Genomic DNA, 7200 nt, shown 5'->3' on the forward strand with positions numbered 1-7200 from the left:
ATCATACAACCACTACATACATTATATACGTATCCGAAGACACATAATCCACTGTCTAACATGTTACTGCTTAACCACTTAATTACCCCTACAGCTTAGCCTCTTAATTACTCCTACAGCTTAGCCACTTCTGCCACTTTATGCCACTTTAATAACGAATAACGTTATGCCACTTTGACACTCTTACTAGACCCCTATCCACTTCTATCACACTCTACTGTTACTTGTCTACAACACACTTTATATCATTACATCATTCACATAGTAAGCAAGTCACATAATAGCAATCATACACACTAATAACCACTTGACAGTCACTAACCTTGACGATACATACAATATCAGAAGATCGTTCACGCACCGGCAAGTATTATATATTAGCTAATTGTATAACATCTATAGCATACACTTACCACTTAAGGTAAGTGTATTCACATTTCACATCGAGTATGCACACAGCCCCGAAAACATAACAAGGAAATGGGGCTAGAAACTCACCTGAACTCGGTTACTTCTTCAGCTAATGGTTATTCCTTCTCGAGCTGTGCGTGTCTAACTGTTTAATAATTGCCATATCAAATACCACTCTAGCCACTCTATTGCTACTTAACTAGCCTTACGCGTCTAAGCCGGTTTTACTTCATTGAATCATTACCCAGTTAGTTAATCTTTACACTTTAGCCTTTAAAGGTGTCATTCTTAAGTTATCAAAGTCCAAGGGTTAAAATGTAACTATCTCATTCTTTCTAAGTCCAGGGACTGTTCTGTCATTCTGATAAAAGTCTGGTTCGTTACTTGATCCTTAACGAAATGGGATTCATTCGTTACTCCGGTCTCAGGACGAATTGCTAGTTCGTTACTTCATAACGAATCGACCTTTATAACGAACTGAACCCTATAACGAATTGGACCTTATACCGAATTGAACCTTTCTAACGAACTGGTCTCCTTAGCGAACTGGACCCTTCTGTAACAAATTGAACCTTAAAGAACTGGGGGTTTCACTACTTAACGAATTGGCTTTAATTTGTTATTATTCCTTAACGAATCAGAGCTAGTTCGTCATTCCCCAATTAACGAATCAGCTTAACGAATTAAAGCTAGTTCGTCACCCTCCGTTAACGAATTACCTTTAATTCGTTAGTTTCCATAGCGAATTAGGGTTAGGTTTTGTTAGAGAATGTCAGAAACATTCTCTGACATCCTTAAATACCCGTGCCGCCTCTCCGGTGCCGCCTTTCTGGCGCCGCCGTGCCGGAAAAAGGTGCGGTGGCCGGAAAAACGTATTCCAGCACCGTTTTCACCGTTTTTTGTCCCGTTCGATCCAGATCTAAGCTAGGATGACCCCTAAGCTCATATTGGGTTCGGTTTATACCCGATTCCACCCAAATCTCGTGACTTTAACGGTTTGACAGTGTCGGCTTGTCGTTTCGCAACTAGATCTAATGGTTTGGACCTCTACAATAACATACTATCATTACCTTGGGTCGGAACTCGGTTCTCCTCCTCCTCCTCCTCCTTCTTCTTCTTCTTCTTGGTTTCGGCTTAGAGAGAGAGAGAGAGAGTGGGATGAGAGAGAGCTAAGTGTGTGTTTTGTGTGGTGTAGGGAGTATGAGAAATGAATGATAATTGGGTAATTAAGGCTTTTATAATTATGGATCATGGGCTTAAGCCCATGGTCTCATCCTTCCTTCCTTCATGACCCATGTCCATAACCCATATTCCTTAATCAACACTAGCCCGACCCATACTAGCTCTTACTCTATTTTATTATTTCCCCGCTTACCCGAGTAAACTTTCCCGCCAATATTAAATAATACAATTAATATTATTTTAGAAATTTCGGGATGTTACATTTCTGATAAGGGTTGATGAAAAAAAAACCACTTTTTCGTGATTGTAGGACGGGACAAAGATAAGGAAAACATTGTTAACCGAAAACCTAAAGAAAGGATAAGTCATGAGAGCATTTGAGTAGATGTTCAAATGCGCACAAGTTTATTAAATAGATGGTTGTGTCAAAACAAAGTGCCAAAAGAGTTTAGAAAGGAGATGGTTGAGAAGTGCCAATAGATGGTTGAGAAAGGAGAATGAGACTGGTTTCAAGGTCATGTTGAGGACGACGCTCTACAAAACCCTTTAATTCACTAGTATGAGACTACGAGGACAAGATCTTTGATGAACAATGTCAGGAGATAAGAAAAGAATCGTTAAATTACAAAACTCATCACCCCAATCAGTTTGAGCATTTTTTAAGTTTTGTATTGAGTTGTCTTTCAACCATTGCTAAGTAAGTTTCGAAAGTGGTATACACATTCGATTTTTTTAACTAGATGATAAATCCACAAGTATCAAGGGCGGTGATCAACACGACAACACACACTATAAAGTATCGATGACGTTCAAAAGATAAAACATGCGTGCGACATTAAACATGTCACTAAATAAACCAAACCAAGAATATTTTATTTTTTACTATGGAAATTAGAAACACATAAAAGAGGGTTTTGTGGATATATTTATTTGACAAAAATGAACATAATTTTTGTAAAAATCTAGATGTAACTGGAAGAGAGAATTTTCATAACATATTATAACATAGAATGCGAAGGATGATGGTGTTGATGACCTAGCCATCTACTCCAAATGGTAGAGGATGCACAATTAACAAAGTAAGCAGATTTATTGGCCGACTAAAGATGCGAACGAAGTGAGTAGCGATCATGTTCACTAGGCTCATGAGTAGGGTGCTCTTCCTTCACAGTGAAAAAGATCTAGTGAAACTTAAAGAAAGCATTATTTTCAGGACAAAAAATTGAATAGAAAGAAAACATTTGGTGATCACATGTACATACATATAGAATATCGCATAGGCGAAAAGTTTTGTGGCGAGAAAACTTGTAAAGAGCCAATATGAAGGATATGGCGTTGTTTGCTATTATCCACTATCAACATGGACTGAATAATTACCATGATAAAAAGGAGTTAAGTGGGGTTGGTAAAAAATTCGGGTCCGACCACAATGGTGTTAGTGGTGTGTTGTAATTTGATTTGATATTGTGTAGACTTGATAGAAACTGAATTGTTGTGAGAGCTTGTTGTGGCAGCTAGGCCGGGTTTCTAGCAACGACTGTATTATGAACTGAAACCATTGCAAGGTACGAGACCTGTTTGACCGACGACTAGAGTATTGAAGCTACTTAGCTCTAATTTGCTCTAAAACCATGTTAAACCTAGAACAATATGGTATATTGATATTGATTGTGTCCATAAATCTTAGGAAATGAAAATTCACTCCGTAAGAGTTAAACTCACATCAAATCAAAGGACTAGATAAACCGTAAACGTGTAAAACAATGAAATCAGTCACAAGTTTCTACCACCGACACAAGAAACTAAAATCATTAAATTAACAAAAGCAGGAAAAAAAACATTAAACGCCTTTTCTAAACCGTTTTATGCAATTGGTACAAACAAAAAACCACCAATATTTTAACCAACACGGTATAACATATGTAACAATTCTTAAGGTCTGATAAAAGTACATAATTTAAAACTAAAAGACTAGTAACCAGAAAGTAATAAAACAGACAGTTCCTGCCTATAACAGTCTTAAAGCAGTATACATAAAACAAAACAAAATATCACAATAACAAAACCAACTTACTCAATGTCATCAATCCAGTCCCCGTAAATCCGACTGATTTTATCCGGGCCTTTCCACTTTTGAAATGGTCTATGTCCAGTCCTCGGAATTACTCCGGGAAGCCGAGAAGGAGCCCGAGCATGGTAACCATCCAAATGAGCCACTGATGAACCAGCGGCTGCAACCGGTTCAGCCGGTGTCTTTGAAGGCATGAGCCCTGGCTTGTTTGGGTCCATTGAAGTAGGAGAATCTTTAGCATCTATATCCACAAGGCCACCACCATACCGATGCAGTTCTGCCAAAAGAACCATTATAATCCGTATATACAAAGCTCAAATATACAAATATTAATTAATCATTAATTAACAAAGAGAACTTAGGCCTAAATTTCGATTTTCATTATTTTGGGCCAATTTTTTCACAGTCCAAAAATTTCAAGCCAAATGGTGAAACCAAAAAGCCGAAATTGGACGGCTTTCAAAAATCGAAAAACAGCATTTTCAGTTTTAGCCCAAAACAATGTCTCAAACATTGACAACAAAGATTACATTATTTTATTTATTTCAATGGCCGCCAACACAACCCAAATGACCCGTTAACCAACCACCCGGTTCTACTAACCAACAACTTCGATAAAATTTATATTATTTATGAAAAAAAAACTATACCTGCAGCTCCATGAGCAAAATGGCACTTACTCCCAAACGGGCAATAGCCCGTTTGCTCCCACTTATTACAAATCCTTGTTTTCCAATTTGACGGCTTCAACATCGAATTAGCACCCGCAGGATCCATCACTCCTCCTCCTCCACCACCACCACCACCACCACCACCACCACCTCCTCCTCCACCACCACCACCTCCTCCACCACCACCATACCACCACCCGAACCCGGCCCCAAACTGATCACAACACTCTCCCGAGCCTTCGACTGCTCATCATGCAAAAACGTGCAATTATCCCCATACGGACACCCCTCTTCCGTATAAAACTTCTTACAATGCCTCCCTTTATACGACCGTTGACTATCAACCGTGAAACTCGCCGAACCAAGTGACGGAATCTGAAACTCTTCCCGAGGCTCACTCGAAACCCCCCGATCCTCCTCATGAGCCGCCACAATCTCCTGCCAATTCGGTGGCGGTCGCCTCAACTCCTCAATACTATGTGCGAAATTACAATTCGTAATATACGGGCACGTCCCCGCTCGAAACTTACAACACAGCTTCGTCTTAAAAAACATCTTCCCAATCGCCTTCGACCGACTAGTCGCCTGCCCATCACCACCCTGCCCGTTTCTCTTCTTGCCCGGCGGTTCACTTCCCGACCTAGTTTGCGACTGCCGCCCATCATAATTCGAATTCAAGTTACCATCAACCGACGCCTCTCGATCCCAAACTCCATATTCATCCTCGGTTGCCCAAACCGGCTGATCCCCCCAATAATCACCAGCGTTTCGTGACCCGCCGGTTATAATTTGAACAACATTTCCACTTTATCTACCATAATCCATTTCAAGATAGGCAAAACTACAAAACCCTAATTTTGTATTGAAGATAAAGGTTAAAACTTGAAGACTAATTAAGGAATAACTGAAGGTGAAATTAAACAAAAGGGTATTTAATTAAAGACTAATGGTGTTTAAAAATGAAATCTTTAGAACTCTGCACACACAACAAAAGGGGGTATTTAAAGAAACTGATGGCTAACCTAATGAACAACAAAATTGACAACAGTAAAAGCAAATCTAAGGGTGAAATTATAATAAAGTTACAGTCTTTGATGCTGAAACAGATCTGGGTAACATAATTGTTGAAGAAGTGTATGAGAAGTTATGACTTACAACATGGAATGTATAACAGATGAAGGTTGGTGAATGGATTAAAGGATAAAGATTAGATTTTGAGAAGTGGGTTGGTTTTAATTTATGGTTTTGATGAACGTACCGCCATTGTTGGATGAGAGATTGAGGAAGAAAGAAGATGGTGTCGTTAATCAATGAAGACAAAAGACAAAGGTTAGTAACACACACAGTTATGTTTGGAGTTTGTTATACTAAGAACCCTCAAGATTTGATTTTGTGTACTTTGGTACTTCAAAAATTAGTGCTGTTTGATAGTCTCTTAATGGTAATTAAAAGGCTACTACATTAAGTCTGAATGGTTAATAGCATTCCCAATCTATCCCTCATTCTTATCTTTATAATTACACTAAAAAACACTACATTTATCTCTACTGTACAATCAAATAATATGTTTTATACCTTTATTATTACTGTTTTCTCTCTGCTCTACTCACAACCAATTCAACAAAAATTAAAAAATAAATAGGGCAAACAAAGTTTCCCCAAATTTACAAAAAAATCACTACTTTTCTCTCTTCACCCTATAATTTACACAACCTCACCATATAATTTTCAAACTCCCATCACATAAGTTTAGGGGATAGGATGAGAATGCTTTAAGAGGCTACCTTTTAATGGTTCATAACCATTTAATGGTTAAGAGGTAGTTTTAAGTTTGAATGGTTAAGAGGCTCTTAACCATTCAGACTTAAGGCTACCTCTTAACTATTATGAAGTTATGATCATTAAGAGATAGTCTCTTAAGGACTATTAAGAGGCAACCAAACATCCCCTTGGTGGAGACTTACATTGTTACCCCTTTTAGGAAGCCCCGTGTCCTCACTAGCACACAAGCTAGCCGACATACTGAGTCTGATGCCATTTGTAACTGTCCAAGTAAACCGTTTCAGGATATGCCTGGTTTGCCCTTAGCGGTTTGCCTGTTCATGTACTCACATATTTGTTTTCACTCGATTTTCACTCGCCTAAGCAAAACATGTCACGATATGGAAGGTTTCCACTCCTTTATAAGGAAAGTTTCATTCTCTTCTCAATTGTTATGCTAAACCATTCAATTCTAGTGACGTTGGAGTAGTCATTTGGTGTTGAATAGCTTTCTCTCTATAAGCATCAAAAGGACTAATGTATTAACCTCCATTATCTAGGAAAATGCACTTGAACTTCTTCACAATATGTCTCTCAACTAAGGCATGTAGTTGCATAAATACATATAATACATATAAATAGGTGAGACGAATATAAGAATCTCCCAAGCGTTCCATATTTATAAGACCACATATATCTGAATGTATCAAATTAAGTGTGCTTTCTTACTCAAAGGAAGATGACTCTTAAAGGAAACTCTTGTTTTCTTACCTTCCAGAAAATGATAACACTTCTTCATATTAACATCATGCACACTGGATAATACATTTCAACAGAGACATCCTATTTTCAGTCGCTTAACCAAGTCTTTTATGGCACAAGTTGATCATATCAGTATTCATTAATGAAAGGAGCGAACCTTTGGAGATTATAGGATGTGCTCTATATAAATTTGAACTTCTTTTACCTCCTTACATGATCAAAGAATCACGAGTGAGTTTCCAAATTCCATCCCCAAAGGTACTATGGAAAACTTCAACATCAAGTAAGCGTGTAGATATTAAGTTTAAGTTTAATAACTAATTTTATATTGTATGAAAATAA

At 38.0% G+C, this 7200-nt stretch overlaps 1 pseudogene across 1 annotated transcript; it reads right to left on the reverse strand.

Annotated features, from left to right (window-relative positions):
- Positions 1-3663: 3663 nt before the first annotated feature.
- LOC143554635 (zinc finger CCCH domain-containing protein 56-like) lies at positions 3664-5641 on the reverse strand (annotated as a pseudogene). The gene is made up of 2 exons (XR_013139055.1): positions 4315-5641; positions 3664-3941 (listed from the first exon to the last, which is right to left on the reverse strand). The product of XR_013139055.1 is annotated as a zinc finger CCCH domain-containing protein 56-like (transcript).
- Between the last annotated feature and the right edge of the window lie 1559 nt (positions 5642-7200).

Source organism: Bidens hawaiensis, unplaced genomic scaffold (assembly GCF_021521415.1).
Source record: "Bidens hawaiensis isolate Kalapana, Puna unplaced genomic scaffold, B.hawaiensis_p1.1 tig00017771_1, whole genome shotgun sequence".
Lineage (NCBI taxonomy): Eukaryota > Viridiplantae > Streptophyta > Magnoliopsida > Asterales > Asteraceae > Bidens > Bidens hawaiensis.